Genomic DNA, 20,864 nt, shown 5'->3' with positions numbered 1-20,864 from the left:
CTTTAGAGCCTCAGGCATAAAAGTCCTTTGCATAACCATTATGCAATTGTTCCCACTCCTATTTTTTTTTTTTTTTAAAGACAAGTCTATGACACTTTAGAGCCAGTGGGCTGTTGAAAAGCAAGTTTTCAAAAGCAAAATCTTGGTTCTCAGCAGACTGCAAATTAGAATAAGTTTGTAAATGATGTCTTATATTTAAGTCCATATAGTCATCAGCATGCTTTATAAAATATGCACTTAGGTATTAGTTCACATTTCTTACTCATCCCATCTTCTGCTCCAAAGACTGAGAACTGACGCAGTCATTTTATTAATAGGCTGCATATTGAGTGCTCTTTCCAAAGTTTTCTTTCACCACACTTTAAAATCATTCTCTAATTTAACAATGTTAGGAGAGCTATTTTATTCAGTCCAATTACATGGAAGCGCACTCTTTTTTTTTTTTTTTAAGGGGTTAATCTTTAGGGATGAAACAGATTATCAGCTTTTGAACCAATTTAAGGAGAATCTCCAGAAACAAAGCCAGGACAAATAATTATTGGCAGTTCACAGAAGGCACTCTGTGCCCACTGCTCTGCTGGATTCCCTTCAAGTCAGCTTGCTTGTCTTAATGGGAAACACCTGTGGTCCGGAACGTAAGAAGACAAATCAAACTAACTGTGCTTTGAGACGCTCAAACTAAATTATGGAAATAAAAAGCTCCTCGTCTCAGCATCACCGATGTCCCTCTTTCCCTTGAAACAGATATTAAAGGCAGGTTGTTTTCAAAGCATTTATTTCCCTGAGGCATTCCAGAACTCTAAACACTGTCTATGAACAAGTCAGCCAGAAGACACATCCCCTAGTTCATGACCATTATTTCAGTGGCCCATTAAATAATTTTACAAGAGCAGGCGTGTAGATATATAAGTCCAAATCTTTTTTATCTCAGACTGGGAAAATGATTAACTCATTAAAAAGGCATGGTGTGTATGGGGGGGGGGGCAGAGTTTCTCTTCCATTTGTCCCAGGTAAGATGTTTTAGATAATCTGACTTTTCTCAAAAAAATGAATTTACTTCTTTATTGTTGATCTGTCAGATGAATGTTCAAATTAAGCTTTTCATGAACAGGTAGGTGATGTGGTCTGCAAGACACCTTACAATGAATGTTAACAAAACCTGATATTTTTTTTCACTACTTGATGCTCGCAAGGAAATTCTAAGGATAAAATAAGAGTTTTTTTTTTTTTAACTACTTGTAATTCTTCAAAGAAAGAAGAGATGACTTGCTGAGGCAGAAGTGATGTTACAATTTGCCAGAAAAATCAAATTTGTATTTTTATATTGGTTGTGTTCTGTAAGACTAGTCCTGAAAATAGACATTATATAATAATAAAAAAACACATTCCTGAGACTACAAAATTTATGAAGTACTAAAAATCAATAATGAATTCCATGATTCAATTATCTAGGGGGGGGCAGAAGTGAGAAAAAAAGATAAATAAATTTTATATATAAAACAAATGTGGAAGAAGATGGAGTAAATAACAGACATGTAGCACAAAGTCATGTTGTGGGTTAGAGAATCAGAGTCAACCAATGGAGTCAAGAAGGAGGAACTTCATGAATGTTAACAGGCCATAGAAAGAACTCATGGTCTTAAAGAATTCTGTGTGATGAACAAAGGGACAGTAGAAGATTATATAGAGGGTGTGGGCTGAGAGCAGAGAGCATCATCACAGGGGCAGAGGCTACAAGGTTAAGAGGTAGGATTTGTACCCATTGCTCAGGGTCTGGTTGCCATAGTTACTGAGCACAGCTCTGTCTGGGAAAGCTTAGTCTCAGCATAAGATACACCACTGGAGCAGGTGGGGTACCTTTCTCAAGGTCGCCTCATCTTACAGTTTGATTAGTTAACTCTTTCTTTACCTTGATATTTTTTTTCCACCTCAGTCACATATCCAACTATTTGAAAAAACCTTTTTTTTTTCAGTTTGTTGTTCTCTTGACATTCATAGAGCCCTACCCCATCCCTTTTATAGGTACCTAACTTTGTAATATATAAAGCAACTACAGTGAACCTGTAGTCTCTGTTCCAAAAAATTAAGTAAATAAATAAATAAGGATAATTAGACGATGTTGCAAACCAGAGAACATGTGCTTTGTCTAATAGAGGTAATTCAGATAATTATCTCCACTTAGGGCAACACTGAGATACATTCCTATCTTCTACTTTGCAAGAGAAACTGGTAATTTAAATTTAATGAGAAATACCATGACTTTAAAAATCTCTCTCTCTCTCCTCTCTCTCTCTCTTTCTCTCTCTCTCTTTTGGTTTAAGTTCACATTTTGAAGAAGACTGATTTTTTTAACTTTTTTTTTATTTAAGAAAGGATTAATTAACAAAACCATAGGGTAGGAGGGGTACAACTCCACACAATTCCCGCCACCCAATCTCCATAACCCACCCCCTCCCCTGATAGCTTTCCCATTCTCTAACCCTCTGGGAGCATGGACCCAGGGTCATTGAGGGTTGCAGAAGTTAGAAGGTCTGGCTTCTGTAATTGCTTCCCCGCTGAACATGGGCATTGACTGGTCGGTCCATACTCCCAGTCTGCCTCTCTCTTTCCCTAGTAGGGTGTGTCTCTGGGGAAGCTGAGCTCCAGGATACATTGGTGGGGTCTTCAATCCAGGGAAGCCTGGCCAGCATCCTGGTGGCATCTGGAACCTGGTGATTGAAAAGAGAGTTAACATACAAAGCCAAACAAATTGTTGAGCAATCATGGACCCAAAGCTTGGAATAGTGGAGAGGAAGTGTTAGGGAGGTACTCACTGCAGACTCTAGTGTACTTCTGCTTTCAGGTATATATTTTGCAGTAGTTTATGGATACGTGTGAACATAAGCTCTCTCTCACAGAAACTGGTGTATATCTAGGTTATGGGACTTTGTTAGAAAGAGAACTACCTGAGATGAAATTAGAGTGTACTATAAAAGGAAAGGTCTCACCCGAGTAATGAAGCTGAAGGGTTGTCATTCCACACGTGAAATCTCTGGACACAGTCTGAGGTGAAGCATGTTGAGGTGGCAATCGTTGGGTTGGTTAGGTTGTGATCGGCGGATGCAATATTATTTGGTATGGATTGGGAGATGCATACGGGAAAGTGGGCCCTATCCAAGGGTTCCAGGACTGATTTTTAAGTGTCTTCGTTTCCTTTGTTAATTTATAGCACTAGATAGATCAACACTGAACAGGTCAAATGTTTCTGTGGTCCAGACAGTTTTTGCTGGAGATATTTTTTTTAATTACTGAATTTATGTAACTAATGCAGAAATAAAGGAGAGTCATAGACCTATCTCCAAAAACCCGAAATGATACACTTGAGAAACATACAGAAGAACTGTCCAGTGAAGGCATACTTCTCAGGCAATAAAAAGTAATTCAGTATTTGGAATTTCTCCCTCTTTGCATAATTTCCCTGTCATTGCCTGAATCTGTTCAACTCTCACAAAATCAAAATCACTAAGTATCTTTAGGAAGAATGCATTTAAATATCATTGAAGATCTATTGTGCTTTCACTTAGAGAAAGTCAAATGAAGCAGGATGTAGAACAGGTAAGACAGTGGCATACATTCTCTCTCTTTGGTTATTATTTTTTAATATTTATTTATTTATTTATTCCCTTCTTTTGTCCTTGTTGTTTATTGCTGTAGTTATTATTGTTGTCGTCGTTGTTGGATAGGACAGAGAGAAATGGAGAGAGGGGGAGTCCGGCGGTAGTGCAGCAGGTTAAGGGCAGGTGGCGCAAAGCACAAGGACCGGCATAAGGATCCAGGTTTGAGCCCCCCCGCACCCCACCTGCAGGTAGGTCGCTTCATAAGCAGTGAAACAAGTCTGTAGGTGTCTTTCTCTCCTCTTCTCTTTTTTCGCCTCTCCTCTCCATTTCTCTCTGTCCTATCCAACAACTACGATATCAATAATAACTACAACAATAACAAAAAAAAAGGGCAACAAAAGGGAATAAAATAAATATTAAAAAAAAAGAAGAAAAAAGAAAAAATGGAGAGAGGAGGAGAAGAAAGAGAGGGGGAGAGAAAGATAGACACCTGCAGACCTGCTTCATCACCTGTGAAGCAACAGCCCTACAGTTAGGGAGCCTGGGCCTCCAACCAGTATCCTTCCTTACTCAGGTCCTTTCGCTTCACAAAGCCACTTGCGCTTAATCCACTGTGCTGCCCTGTGCACTGTGCTACCATGTGTGCCTAATCCACTGTGCTACCCTTAATCCACTGTGCAAAACTCCCTGTTTTGGGTTATTAAAGGGTAGTAGTAGCAACGATGTTATAGACTGCTCATCTTTGAGGACTTGTAAGAAGACTCAACTAAAGTTGCTGTACCTCTCTCTTAAACTTTCTTCAATCCATATTATATCTGGAGATAAATTAACAAAATACCACAGGGTGAATTGGATTGCACTGACATCTACACTGTCTTGCAAATGTGTGTGTGTGTAACCTTGATCCTTGAAATATGTACAAGGCCTTTCATAGTCTGTATTATCAGGATTAACCAATTGTTCCAGTGAAACTGCAGGAAACTGACTTATACATATTTCCTAGAAGAGATGTTTAAGTACTTCTGAAACAGAAATGGTCTTACAGGGTCAAATACAGTATACATTTGAAATTGTGATGGATCGTGCAAAATAGCATCAAGTGAAACTACTATCTACTATTACCAGCACTACGTATTTTATATTTTAAATAGTTTCCAATCTATGCATTAAAAGTGTCAGTGTGTTTTTGAAAAATTCCATAAGATATAGCATCATTTTCTGTGTAAAATGGATTATTACAGGCGGTTTGTAAGTATCAACAAAACAATGTGCAAACCTTAGAAACTGATGTATCTCCACTTAGCTTTTGTGATAAAAATACTAATTTATTGATGCAGATAAGTGCTAGAACAATTTGCCATGTGTGAGGTCCTGGGTTTGATACTCATCAACATGAGAAAGCACCATGTACAGTTTGATAGCTCTATATTTCTTTATTTTTTCTTTAAATAGGTAGAATACAAAAAAAAAAGGGGGGTGGTTTAGGATGTCACTCCACCATGAATTTGCAAAGTCCTCAGGCATTCTCTGGTGCTGCACTGAGAAGCAAATGAAGAGAGTGTGACAGGCACACTCAACTCCCTGGTCCCCATCTGTAGGGGAGGAAGCTTTGCGAGTGGTGAAACAGTGTTTCAGGTGTCTCTCAGTCTCTTTCCCTTCTCTCTCAATTTCTGGCTGTCTCTATCAAATAAAGATAATACAATTTCTTTTTAAATAATAAAAAAGAAAAATCCAGAAAATAAAATGTGAACAACTGCTGGGTAAAAGCAGCTGGAAGAGCATCAGACTTGCGTGCTTAAAATTCCTAGTTCAGTCCTTGACTCCACATGTACCAGAGCGGCCCTCTCACTTTGTTTTTTTGCTGGCTCATGCAAATCTTTTTTTTATATGCAAAAAATAACATAAAAAGAAATCCTACCAAAAAATGTTAATGGTGATTTCAAGCTCTTAGAATTTGGGGGTTGGTAGCCTTTCTGTTACATTTCATGATGTAAGTGTTTGGTCTGAGTGCTGTCATGTTCTTGGAGAGGTAGTTGATAGCACAACACATGCACTCACAAACCCATATTCTAGTGACTATAAGAGCTGGATTAGAAAAATAAATAATGGTAATTTGGTATTTTGTATTTAATTTACAAAGTACCAAAAAGTGTTCAGTATTCATTGTAAAATATTGAAAGGAGGACTGGGATATAGCTTATCCAGTAGAACACATTCTTTACTATGTTCTTAAGTACGAGGCTAGAACCACTATTTCAGTATGGGAGTGTGTGCAGAACACAAAGAGATGCTCCCTGTGTAGTAGAAGAGTGTTGGAGTGTCTCTCTTCTCTCTGCTTTTCTCTTTCTCCTTCTCCAATTCCCTGAATCTGAAAGTGGGGAGAGGGAGGTGACACCTGAGAGCAGTGGAACTGCACAGATGTTAGGTTCCAGACGGCAAACAAATAAGGTAAAATATTGAAAAAAACAACTGTTTAGAACATTCTCCATAAGGAATGAGAACTAATACACAAAGTAAAATGCTAGATATTCAATGATACATTATTTTTCCATCAAGTCTAGCTGATAATATATGCAAAACATTAATAGAAGTAATCCAGATACTTCATTAAAGACACAAGGTAACTATAGAAATAAGTACTAATATTGAAAAGTTCTATTTATTTATTTTGAGAGAGAGAGAGAGAGAGAGAAACAGACATAGATAGACCAGACCGTGCATGAAATTGAAACAGGACTTCTGTGATCTTAAGTATTTATTTCAGTCTGATATGCTACTGGCTGCATATGCTACTGCCCCTGAACCTTTGCTTTTATTTTTTTTTTAAAGACAGAGATGTATGTAGGCTTATTTTCAAAGATATCATTGCTACTTGTTTTGGTATTTATTAGCATCATCATACATATGTGAAAATCCTGAAGCAGAGTTACCTGTATTATTTTTCAAACTGACATGTCCACTTGCTTAGAAAGTCTTAGAAACATTAAATAACTATGCTTGACACAAGATTTTTCTTTCTCTCATTTTTTAATATTTATGTATTTATTCCCTTTTGTTGTCCTCTGTTGTTTTATTGTTGTAGTTATTTTTGTTATTGTTATTGGATAGGACAGAGAGAAATGGAGAGAGGAGGGGAAGACAGAGAGGGAAAGAGAAAAACAGACACCTGCAGACCTGCTTCACTTCTTCATTGCTTTTGAAGCGACTTCCCTGCAAGTGGGGAGCAGGGGCTTGAACTGAGATTCTTATGCCAGTCCTTGCACTTTGTGCCACATGCACTTAATCCACTACTCTACCACCAGACTCCCTTTTTCTTTTTACCTTCCTTCCTTCCTTCCTTCCTTCCTTCCTTCCTTCCTTCCTTCCTTCCTTCCTTCTTTTCTTTCCTTCTTTCTACTGGAATTTTCTTCTTGAGAATTTTACTTCGACTCAATGGAATTTTACTTCTACTCAATAGAATTCTTAACATAGTGTCCGCATCTCTGAGAATATCTCATAACATAAATTATTCACTCCTCAGGCTTTAAAAATAAAAGTAACTGTTTGATATCTACTATTTACATGTATCATTTTCAACACTATAGTTGAATTTTCCTAGTATATGAATGCAACAATAGAAAGTGGTCTTAATTCCTGTGGCAGATATTCTTGGTCTTATTGAGTGAAGCTTATAGATAAGTCAGGGTTTTATATAAGAATATTCAAGTCTGCTTCTTAAAGCTTTAATAATCTATACCTGTGAAGAAGAACAAATGCACCTAAGGTCCCTGAACTTGGATACAATGTATTGCTCTAGGTTAGAATTGCAGTCCTGAATTAAAGGGAAGCAGGGTGAATTAAGACATAAACAATCATCTACTTGAGTTTAAAAATTAGTTTTATGATTGCATTGTAATGTGAACAATTGACCCAAAACTTTAGTAAGTTACAAAGGGATAAAACTAGCTCAGCAACTAGTTATACAACTGTCACTGCTAACTGTATAATACAGAATCCCACTGTACTTTTCATTGATCAGATTCTATCACCTTGTTTTAAGTTGCTCTCTCAGACACCAAGACACACCAGACTGGCAACTTCCTGAACAATCAGTTCATGAGAGGTGTTAAAAATCCATTCTTTGGAAATTGCCTGAAATATGGTTCTAGTTAACTCTGGTTTGCACCAGCAACTGCTAACATAGCTGTCAAAAAGGAAAATGACTCAGTGCCAGACTACATAAGAAATCTCTTATTTGAATCTGAACATATGACAGGAAAATATATTATTTAAAACCTTCCCTTACTTTCTAAGATTGGTGAGTTGTACTGACTATGGGGGTCTTTTGTTTGCTGAATATCCATACATAAAGTCATTATCTCCATTTCTACTGGCCTCAGAAAAACAGCCTTGAGTAGGAAACTGAAGCAAGACAGAACAAAAAACTCCAACTAATAAAGGTAGAGATACATGGAAGGTAGTAGGTTTGACTTAAAAATACAGAGAAAAAGAAGTAGGATCCAGAGAATTAGCTCTACCACATGGGTAGTGCTAGCAAGGCAGTAGGGGAACCTCTGTGTTTTACAATAATGTATCTCTCTCTTTGTCCATCCACCTCTCACTCACTCTCTTTCCACCTGAATGAAACAGTGATCAGAATGACAAAATTATATATGCGTGGGAGGCCTCCGCATCACACAGACACAGTGCAAAGAGACAATTACTGAGAAAATGACGCAAAGGAAGAGAAGTAATAAGACTAGCGTCAGTATAGATGTGTTGAGTTCTTCCATTCCACTAAACAGATCTTTGGGAAATTAGACTGTGTGCTTTGGTGAGGAGGACTCACTCTGGGAAAAAAAAGAAAAGAAGGGGACAGCTGTCATAGTATATCTAAGATCAAGAAAATGACAAGTTTGCATCATTTGATAATACGTTTCTTTCTGTCTCATCTATTAGCTGATCAGTACTTTATAAAGTCAGGTGTGACAAATAATAGGTTTGTCTGTAGCAAATGGTTTCTTATAGTCATATGAAAATAGGAAGAATGGTGGTAAGCTAGAATAATATTAGAAGAGTTACCCCAATAAGAGATAACTTTATAATCATGATAAATGAGGAAATATGGAATAAAAATTTCCATTTATGTGATATAGAAATGTAGACATATACCCAGAAAAGAAGGAAAGTGACTACTAGCTTTTGGCTACCCTATACTACTTGAGAAGGCAGGCATAAAAATCACAGACAGATGTGAAAGATGTGAACATGAGACTGGTTCTGATATGTAGAAAAACTTAATTACCACTAGATATGCCCAACAGTCAAGAAGTTAATGTGGATGGTCACAGAAACCATTCAAGAAAATAATCCGCATTCACTCTTGATCAGATAGCCATATTGTGGTACAGTTAGAATTGTATGGATGCCTTTAATTTTCCTTTAATCATATATTTAATATGACTTACTCCTTCAAATTATAATTTAATTATAAAAAATAAATCACTTACCTTTTGAAAAAAAAATTTTTTTTTGCAGTCACAAACTCACACATGTGGGATTTTACCATTCTGCTTTATCATTCAGATAAAGAAAGGAAAGAACAAGAGTTTCCCTTGTGTAAGTGGTGCATGTATTGTAAAGCATGCTTGCTGAGTTGTCATACATAAAGTCACTATCTCCACTGTCATACTTTGTGAACTATCTCTCTGACTCTCTCAGCTCTAGTTTATGGTGGTGTGGGGTATAGAACTTGGGACTTTGGACCCTCAGGTATAAGAGTCTCTTTACATAATCACTATGCTATCTACCCCCACCCACTCATAGCCTTCTGAAAAAAATAAACAAAGTGCTGACAAGAGTGCTGGAAAAAAGGAACACTTCTATACTACTTGTGGGATTATGAATTGGTTGATCTCTGTGGGAGACAGTCAGGAGCTGTCTCAGAAAATTAGAAATGGACCTACTTTATGAATCCCTTTCCTAAGAATCTATTCAAAGAAAATAAATTTAAAAAAATCTATCCAGGGAGATATATGTACAGCCATTTTCATAACAACCCTATTTTAATTGTCTAAACATGGAAGCAACCCAGATGCCCAATGGCAGGTAACTTTAAAAGAGGATTTATTCTCTCTCTCTCTCTCTCTCCCTCTCTCTCTCTCTCTGTGTGTGTGTGTGTGTGTGTGTGTGTGTCTGAGAGAGAGAGAGAGAAGTCAAGATTATCCATCCACTATATATGATGAACATCTTATTCATACAAATTCTGCTGTAGACCCTCTGAGTTATCTCTCCAGCTCCTTAATCTTATGCCTTGGCATCACTTTGATAATCATAATATTTAAGTCTAACTCACTGATTTCATGATTTGAAAACATGGCTCACATTAGACTATAAGTGAAATAGGATTGAATTAACAAATAACCACCATAACTAAGAAGAAAAAGTGAAAAAAATTAAAATGTCATCTTAGACTTTTTAAAACCAAGTGAACTCTTAGAAATGTACATGAGGTGAAAGACTATGAGGGAAAGAGCAAGACAAAGGAGGTATGGAGGGAACAGGAGAGGTGGGGTAAGAGCAAGTGTTAATATTCCTGTGCTCGATTTCCCATCTCAGGCCTTTCAGCAGGAGCAGTATAAGAACAGTGGGGGAAAAATATTTATTTTTTAAACATCTACTATTATGGAGAAAAGGCCATGACATGCCAAATGTTGAAAAAAAGCAGCCCCTGAACTCTGGCTAGGGTTATAAAACTCCCAAAATACACCAGATTGTGAGAACTACCACCTACATTTACAATGTTTTACAAGTTGAAAATGTCGTAACATATAAAAATAGTTTTTTTTTTCACCCCTGTGGAGTGGTGGTTGGTGGTTTAACTTAAGAACCAGATTGTTGAGGTAGTTTGAATAGCCTGAATATTCATTCACAGCATGGAAATAAAATGAAAAATGGTTTTCATCAAACTTTACTTATATCCAGGAAACATATTTAGTCTTCTGTGGAAATTCAAATTCTTGTTAGGAAAGGAAAAGAAATAAAAAGAAATAACTATTTTCACAAATGCTTGTAATCAATCCTATCAAATCCAAAGTGATTGTGTCAGTTTTTGTCATGATTACATAAAGATATTTTCATGTATTTTCTTCCCTCTCCTCCCCATTCTGCCCCCCCCCCCTTTAAAGTAAGGTGGCTAGGAAAAGTTAAATAGGAAACAATGCTACACAATTTCTTAAGACTAGACTGATTCGTAAAGATAGGTTGTGAAATCCAAGTAGGCTTACTTTAAAGGGTTTAGTTTTTTTGTGTTCAGCACAGTAGCTCACTGTTGAAAATCTTCCAGCTTTGATCACTTATCCACAAACAAAAGGGGCTCTCTTCCAATCTCCTTGCAGTCTCTATTCAGAACCTTCTCGTTTTCTCTTATGGATCTTCTACTTCACAGTCCTGGGGCATTAGAAAACACCAAAGGTGTCCCAAACATATGGCTAACCACAAGGTTTCCATGTGGGGTCTGGCTTTGAGTGTATCTGATTATTACACATTTCAAATAGAAACCCAGCTGGTGAGTCCCTGAGCCTAGCAGGTCTCCATTTGACTCTAAATGATCTGGGAGTGGATTTTCCTGCTTGAGGATTACCCATTTCTGTAATAGCCCAGCTTCTGTTCCCCTGACCCTTTGGTCACCTCTGCATCCTGGGGTTTAAACTGCAGTGATAGTTCATTTCATTGTTCAAGAGTTGTATCAGACAGCCAAGGCCAGGTGGGCCCTCAGAAGCAAATAAAAATGACCCATTAGTAGAAACAGAAACATATTTTTAAATAGACTCATATGTTCAATTCACCACTGCAGGTTTTTATTTTCTTCATGACTTTTTTTTTCTCTCTTCCAACTTGTGGTTTTCCTTTTAACCCTGACATTGGTTCACATAATCACAAAATTATTGATAATGGAGAGTGGAAAGACTCATTTTTTTTTTCATTTTAACAGAGGGAAAAAAAGCTATGAAACTTTTTGAAGTTTTTAAAACATCTGGGGTAGCATAAATGTTTCCACATAGTGTAGCTTGGTAACAAGTTATCTTTCTTTATTCCTCTTTTATTTCTCACTTTGTCTTTGAAGACAGAGTGCTTTCTGCCAAGAACATTCTTACACTCCTTTGGCTACATTCCTTGGAAAAGTCTAACAGGACACTCTAGTGTTTACTGTGTCCCTTTTATTTGATCTCTTAGAACAATGTTACTTCTCCTTTTATGTTTGCTTGTTAATTTTTTTGTCTTTATTAGTAATTTAATATTGATTCACAAATATAGGACAACAGAGGTATAATTTCTTCCACATATTTCCCACCACTAGAGTTTCACATTCCCTACAGTAGTTCTCCCAAGCTGACAAAAATTGGTGGACAATTACCACTATGAATATATATATATATGTATATATACATATATATACATATATATATATATATATATATATATATCACCCTTTTAAAAAATTTCTTGTATCAGAAATCCTATTAGTTTCTTTTAAATTTTATTTTATGAAATGGAAATACTGACAAGAGTATAAGATAAGAAGGTCACATTTCCACACAATTCCCACCCCTAGAGCTCCATATCCAATCTCCTCCCTTGATAGTTTCCCTATTCTTTATCCCTCTGGGAGTATAGACCCAGGAATATTATGAGGTGCAGAAGGTGGAAGGTCTGGTTTTTGCAACTGCTTCTCTTCTGAACATGGGCATTCAAAGTTCGATCCATACTCCCAGCCTGTCTCTCTCCCTAGTGGGACAGGGATCTGGGGGAGGCAGGCTCCAAGACACATGGTGGGGTCCTCTGCACAAGGGAGTCGGGTTAGCACCATGGTAATATCTGGAACTTGGTGGCTGAAAAAGAGTTAAGATATCATGCAGAACAAATTGTTGACTAATCATGAACCCAAAAGCAAAAATATAGCAGATGAAGATTTGGGGTCTCCGTTTTGGAAAAAAACTAGTAGGTCAGTTTTAGGTATATTCCAGAGGGCCCATGACTTTACTAGTTTTTTGCCTTAGCCTGACAGCTAATATGCAGGTGGACCCAGGTTATTGTCTGGGGAGATGGTGTCATAGTTGGAAAAATGACTAGAAAGCTAGATCAGGGAAAAGAGTAGCTCCCAAATATGGGGAAAGTATATAAATATTGTTAACTGTAAACCCCACCAGTTTTATCTGGGGTTTAGAATAATGGCACCAAAATGAAAAATCTCTCAGAGGCTGGAGGTGAAGGTAGATTTTAGCTTCACTATGGGGTGTGTGTGGGGGGGGGAGGCAGGGGAGCAACACAGAATTTTGGTGGTAGGAATGGTGTTAATATACACTCCTATTAACTTATAGTCTCACAAATCACTATTTAATTAATATGAGAGGAGAAAAATGGGTCAAATGTCTCATACTTTTTGATGCATAAACCATAGCTCTGAGTATTGAGTACTTCAATGTAAGCACTTAAGCCTTCAAATTGGTAATCAGCTTGAATTTTAACACTAGGTTCAAAATGTGATTACATTTTTAATAATGATTTGTTCTTTAAAATATTTTTAAAGACTATAGGAAGGGTTCCATGTAGTCTTAGGGTTTAAGGCAATAGATAATTATTATTATAACCATTGGTGAGGATCTTGTTTTTCTTTGAAAATCCCATGATTGGGATTTACCGTACTATACTTGATAATTCCATGCTTTATGTCATTTAATGATATCCATAAATAACAATATCTTAGATATCATCAGGAACAAATGATCCAGATCTATTTGGCATAAGGCTATAGGTAACAGATATTTATTTTGCTTAAACAATTTAATACTAAAGTCAGAATTCAAGCAGTTTAAAATTTGAAATATTGAATGCTTATATTGAAGAAATACATGTTCAGACTAAAATATGTAGTTTTAGAAATATTGAATCTATTTTTTAAATATTTATTTATTTTCCCTTTTGTTGCAGTTGTTGTTTTATTGTTGTACTTAGTGATGTTGTCATTGTTAGATAGGACAGAGAGAAATGGAGAGAGGAGGGGAAGATAGAGAGGGGGATAGAAAGATAGACACCTGCAGACCTGCTTCACTACTTGTGAAGCAACTCCTCTGCAGGTGGGGAGCTGGGGGCTCAAATGGGGATCCTTACACCAGTCCTTGCGCTTCACACCACAAGTGCTTAACCCACTGAGCTACCACAGTGACTCCCTTGAATCTGTTTTTTTACCATTGTTAAATAATAGTGATTCAGAAGACTATAGGGTAATAGGATTATAGTTTCACAGCACTCCCACAATCAAAGAACTGTTGTCCCCATCCCCCTACGGTGGATCTAAAATTTCCCCTGCTTGCTACGTCATTTACTTTAATGCAATACATCAAACCCAGTCCAAATTCTGTATTGTGTTTCCCTATTCTGTTCTTAGTTTTCAGCTAATGTCTGAGTGAGATCATCCCATATTCACGCTTCTCTTTCTAACTGACCACACTTGACATGATTCTTTCAAGCTCCATCCAAGATGAGGTGAAGAAGGTGAATTTATCATTCTTAGATCAGTAGTATTTCATTATGTATATATGCCACACCTTTCTCAGCCATCCATTTCTTGTTGGATAATGGGTTGTTTCCAGGTTTTGACTATAACAAGCTGTGTTCCTATGAACAAAGGTATGCATAGATCGTGTTGGATAAATGTGTTTGGTGCTATAGGCTATATCTCTAGGAGAAGGATTTGGTGCTATAGGCTGTATCTCCAGGAGAAGGATTACTGGGTCATAGGGTAGTTTCCTTTCTAGCCTTCTGAGAGTTCCCCAGATCGCTGGCAGTGCAAGATTTTTTTTTTCCTCCAACAAGGTCTCTAGCATTTGTTGTTATTTATTTATTTTTAAAAGAATCATGGTTTTTGTTTGTTTGTTTGTTTTGTTTTGTTTTTTACCAGAGCACTGATCAGTTCTGGTTTATGGTGGTGCAAGGGATTGAATTTGGGATTTTGAAGCCTCAGGCAGGGGAGTCTGTTTGCATAGCCATTATGCTATCTACCCCTGCCCGCACTTGTTGTTATTATTCATTCTGATGTATGGCATTCTCACAGGCGTGAAGTGATGTCACATTGTTGCCTTTATTTTCATTTCTCTGACAATTATTGACTTTGAGCATTCTTTTAATATGTTTGTTGGGCTTTTGGATCTCTTCATGGGTGAATATTATGTTCATACCTTCTCTCCATTATTGGATGGGCTCATTTATTATTTTTTTATTGAGTTTGGTGAGATCTTTGTATATTTTGGCTATTAGTCTTTTGTCTGATGTATGCCATGTAAAGATCTTCCATTCTGTAAAGAGTTTCTTTGATTTGGTGGTGGTTTTTTTTACTATACAGAATCTTTTTCAATTTGATGTATACCCATGGATTTATTTTTTATTTTGTCTTCCTTGCAATTGGACTTGGTCATTGAAGATGCCTATACCATTTAGAAATGAGTGCTGCCTGTGGTATATATATATACAATGGAATACTATGCAGCTATCAAGAACAATGAACCCACCTTCTCTGACCCATCTTGGACAGAGCTAGAAGGAATTATGTTAAGTGAGCTAAGTCAGAAAGATAAAGATGAGTATGGGATGGTCCCACTCGTCAACAGAAATTGAGTAAGAAGATCTTAAAGGGAAACTAAAAGCAGGACCTCATCAAATTACTGCAGGAACCTCACATTTCTACTATAGAGCCTCTACTTCCCCCAGTCCTAGAACCCTTGGATAGGGCCCACTTTCCCATATGCCTCTCCCAATCCATATCAAATAATATTGCATCTGCCGATCACAACCTAATCAACACAAGGATTGCCACCTCAACATGCTTCACTTCAGACTGTGTCCAGAGACTTCACGTGTGGAATGACAACCCTTCAGCTTCATTACTCGGGTGAGACCTTTCCTTTCATAGTATACTCTAATTCCATCCCAGGTGGTTCACTTTCTAACAAAGTCCCAAAACCTAGATATACACCAGTTTCTGTGAGAGAGAGCTTATGTTCACACGTATCCATAAACTACTGCAAAATATATACCTGAAAGCAGAAGTATACTAGAGTATGCAGTGAGTATCCCCCTAACACTTCCTCTCCACTATTCCAAGCTTTGGGTCCATGATTGCTCAACAATTTGTTTGGCTTTGTATGTTAACTCTCTTTTCAGTCACCAGGTTCCAGATGCCATCAGGATGCCGGCCAGGCTTCCCTGGATTGAAGACCCCACCAATGTATCCTGGAGCTCAGCTTCCCCAGAGACCCACCCTACTATGGAAAGAGAGAGGCAGACTGGGAGTATGAACCGACAGGTCAATGCCCATGTTCAGTGGGGAAGCAATTACAGAAGCCAGACCTTCCACCCTCTACAACCCACAATGACCCTGGGTCCATGCTCCCAGAGGGATAGAGAGTGGGGAAGCTATCAGGGGAGGGGTGGGATATGGAGATTGGGTGGTGGGAATTGTGTGGAGTTGTACCCCTCCTACCCTATGGTTTTGTTAATTAATCCTTTCTTAAATAAAAGAAAAAAAAAAAAGAAATGAGTGCTGCCAGTATTTTTCTGTAAGTATTTGATAGTATTCTAGCATCCAAGACCTTGATTTATGTGGAGTTTACCTGTGTGTATGGTGAAATATAGTGGCTTGCTGTCATTCTTCTGCACTTTTCAACCTAATTTTTCTAACGCCACTTGTTGAAGAGTCTTTTCTCTCTCTCTTGATTATTTTTGGCTTCCTTGTCATAAGTTAGATGACTATAGGTATGAGCGTTTATCTCTAAGCTCTCAATCCCATTTCACTGGCCAGAGTGTCTATTTTCGTTCTAGTACCAAGCAGCTTTGATTATAATGGCCCTATAATACAATTTGAGATCTGGGAGTGTAATACATTCATTTCTGTTATTTTTATTTCTTAAGATAGTTTTGGAGAGTCTAGCTATTTTCTGGTTCCAGATAAATATTTGCAGTTGTTATATTTTCTTTAAAAAATGGGCGGGATCTTGCTAGGGACTGCATTCAATTTCTGTGTGGCTATGTATAGAGTATTCATTTTGATGATGTTAATTCTTCAAGTCCATGAACATGGAATAACTTTCCGCTTCTTTGTATCTTTTTCTATTTCATTGAATAGTGGCTGATAGTTTTCGGTATACAAGTATTTCACTTCTTTTGTTAGGTTTATTCCTATATACTTTGTTGTTTTTGCTGTTTTAGTGAATGGGACTGATCTCTGGATTTCTTCTTCTGACTTAGTGTTTACATAAAAGAATGCACCAACTTTTGTGTGTTAATTTTGTAGCCTGACACTACTATGCAGCTTGATAATTTCCAGGAGTTTCCTGCTGAATTCTTTAGGTTTTTCTGTATATGCAATTGTATCACCTGCAAATAGTCATAGCTGGATGCCTTCTCTTCTAATCTGCATCCTTTTAATTCCTTGCTTGGCCTGATTGCTATGGTAAGAACTTCCAACACTATGTTGAATAGAAAAGGTAATAGTGATAAGCTCTGTATAGAACCTAATATGAGTGGAAATGCTTCTAGTTTCTTACCATTGCATATAATGTTAGCTATATGTTTGCTGTATATGGTTAAAGAATTTTCCTTATATTCCTTATTTTGGTAGTGTTTTGTTCATGAAGGGATGTTGGATTTCTTTTTTCAAAGGCTTGTCTGCATCTATTGAGATAATCACATATTGTTTTACTTTTTTTTTTAATATGGTATATCACATTGATTGATTTGTATATATTGAACCAGCCTTCCATCCCTAGGATAAATCCCACTTGGTCTTGATTTATAGTCCTTTTAATATGTTACTTATCCAGTTAGCTAGCATTTTGTTCAACACTTTAGCATCTATGTTCATCAGATAGTTTTCTTTTTTTGTTGTGTCTCTGTCTGCTTTTATTGTCAGGCTAATGTTAGCTTCATAGAAAATGGAAGAGAGTATTCTGGTGTCTTCTATGTTTTGGACAAGCTTAAAAAGTATAGGTATCCTTGAAGGTTTTGTAGTATTCATTTGTGAAATCATTTGGTCCTATAGTTACAATTTTGGAAGGATTTATGTTTATAGAAACTTTTCCATTTCTTCCAGCTTCTCTAACTTGATTGCATGTAGTTGTTCACAAAAGCCTGATACTTTGAATTTCTGTAGTGCCTATTATGATATACCTTCTTCATTTACAATACTATTTATTTGAGTCTCCTCTCTCTCTCTCTCTCTGTGTGTGTGTGTGTGTGTCTGGCCAAGGGTTTGCCAATTTTGTTTACCCTTTTACAGAAGAAACATTTGGCTTCATTGAGTTATTTCATCCCTTCTGGTTGCTTTAAAGTTCCTTTGTTTTTTTTTTTAAGTTATTATTCTTTTAGTTTAAATGTTTTTATTATCTTTATTTGTTGGATAGAGACAGCCAGAAATCAAGAGGGGCAAGGGAGAGAGAGGTAGAGAGATACCTGCAGCACTGCTTCACCACTTGTGATGCTTTTCCCCATGCAAGTGGTGGCCGGGGGGCTCAAACCTGGATCCTTGTGCATTATAACCTGTGCATTTAACCAGGTGCGCCACTACCTGACCCCTCCCCCTTTTGCTCTTCTAAGTCCTTAAGCTATATAGTAAGGTTGTTTATTTCAGTGTTGTATTGTTTTTACTGTGTGTTTGTATGCTATGAATTTTTCTTTAGAACTGTTTTAGCTATACCGCAAATATTTTGATAGCTCCTGTCTTCACTGTCATTTGATTCTTGGTACGTTTAATTTTTTTCTTAATTTCCTCATCGATCCAGTAGTTGCTAAGTAGTGTACTGTTGAGTTTCCACATGTTGAGACTTACTAGTTTTCCGTTTGTTGTTAAGTGTTAGTTTAAGTCCACAGTGGTCTAAGAAGATTCTAGGGATGATTTCAATGCTCCTGATTTTATTGTTATTGACATAGTGGACTAATATATAATCTGTCATTAAGAACATTTTATGTGAACTTGAAGAGAATGTGTATTCCAGTTTCTTAAGGTAAATTATCCTGAAATTATTTTTTAAAATTTTTGTTATTTTTATTTATTTATTGGATAGAGACAGCCAGAAATCTAGAAGAAAGGGGGTGATAGGCAGGGTAGAGACTGAGAGTCACCTGCAGCACCACTTGCAAAGCTTTTCCTTTGCAGGTAGGGACTGGGTGCACAAACCCGGGTCTCTGTGCATTGCAACATGTGCTCAACCAGGTACACCACCACCTGGCTCTTCTTGTTTCTTTATTAATTCTCTGCTAATATTATCTGCCAATTTGAGAGACTGAGGTGTTGAAGTTTCCTTCTACTACTATGTTGTTGTTAATATATTTTCATAGCTCTCTCAGTAGATGTTTGACATATTTATATGACACCTCAGTAAATACATAGATGTTAATAATTGTTAAATCATCTTTGACTGATCATCTGAGCATATTGTAATGCCATAAATATCTTTTGATACTTTATTTATTTTAAAGTCTATTGTGTCAGATATAAGAATAGGTGTTCCTGTATTTTTTTGTGGTCCATTAGCTTGTATAGTAGTTCTTCATTCTTTAACTTTGAATCTGTGTTTGTCCTATTGAGTTAAATGGGATTCCGGCAGATAACATATGGTTGGGTTGTGTTTTCTGATCCATTTTCCTACTCTATGCCTTTTGATGGGTGAATTCATGCCATTGACACTTATTGATATTATGGAATTAAGATACTTCAATTAGATTTTTGTGAACTTTCTGAGTGTTCTGATATATGGCATGTTTTTGTTGATGTTGTTATTGTTTATAGAGACCTATTAGAAATTCTTGCAGAGCGGGGTTACTGGTAGTTGAATCTTTCAATTGTGGCTTGTCTGAGATGATTTTTATTCCTCCATCTAGTCTGAATGACAGTCCAGCACAATATAGTATTCTTGGCTGAAAGCCTTTCTCACTGAATGTTCAATATATATCTTGTTATTGTCTCCTGCCTTTTAGAGTTTACATGAATAAATCTGTTGATAACCTTATGAGTTTTCCTCTGTATGTGACTTATTCTTTTGTTTTATTTTCTCTTAGAGCCTTCAGAAGCCTTTCTTCATCCTTATTCCTTTGAATTTTAACTATGATGTGTCTTGGTATCTTTAGGTTTGGGTTGTTTATGTTTGGGACTCTGCTGGCTTTGAATCTTTATGTCCTCTCTGTTGTTTAGAGTGGGGGAGTTTTCTTATTATCTCACTAGTTTTCTTCTCCATTCCTGTTTTTTTTTTAAGTCATCCTATATTTCTCTGTGTTGTTTTCAGTGTCTCTCTCTCTGTTTCTCTCTCTTTTGAGTTATCTTACTTCTAGTTTTTCTAACTTATCCTCTATCTTGATAATTTTGTTTGTTACCATAGTTATTCTGATCTCACTTCTCTCAACTGTTTTCTTTAGTTCAACTTTTCTTGCCCTATTTTGATACTGTATTGGGTTTTTCAGCTTGTTGGACTTTTAACTCAGTTATTTCAGATTTTATCTCTTATTACCTCAAGATAGTTCATGTTTTCTTTCACAGACTCATCTGTTCTTTCCCCATTTCTAATAATATTACCTGAAAAACTTTCCTCATTCCTATTACTATCATGTTGATTAGTGTTTGGATATCTTCCTCATTCTTCACTGCTTCTCTCCTGGTTTATTGAATTTTTGGGGCGTTTCTGTTCTGGCTCATTTATGTGACAGTTCTTTTTTGTTTGACCATTCTATTTGCTGTCTTTTGAAATTTGTGTCCTGGGTGTTTCTGATAAGGTATGTTGTTGGGGAGGTTGGGGGTGTTTCTGATAAGGTGTGTTGTTGGGGAGGTTGGGGGTGTTTCTGATAAGGTATGTTGTTGGGGAGGTTGGGGGTGTTTGTGATAAGGTATGTTGTTGTGGGAGGCGGTTCTTGTCTGTTGGTTCCTAGACCCCTAAATCCAGTAACCTTAGTTGTGTCTCAAGAGTGGGTGAAGCTAATGTTCTAACAGTGACACCACTGTCTTTGGAAATTAAGAGATAGGGTCTCTTGTTCAAATTGAAGAGAGAAGTAGATAACTAGGTCATCTTATGCTGAGCTCTTATGCTGAGCATGGTTTCTTGAGTCTTGAAGAATCCTTCCGTCACTTCTTTTCAACTCAGTAATCACACTTGCCTGGATTGACTTGTGTCTAAGTTCATTACTTAAAAGTTCACAGTTGTAAATTTTAGGAATTGTTCTTGCTTTACCTCAATCCTTGAGTTGAAT

The sequence above is a fragment of the Erinaceus europaeus genome, chromosome 11, assembly GCF_950295315.1.
Source record: "Erinaceus europaeus chromosome 11, mEriEur2.1, whole genome shotgun sequence".
NCBI classification, from domain to species: Eukaryota; Metazoa; Chordata; class Mammalia; order Eulipotyphla; family Erinaceidae; genus Erinaceus; species Erinaceus europaeus.
This window is presented reverse-complemented; position numbering follows the sequence as displayed.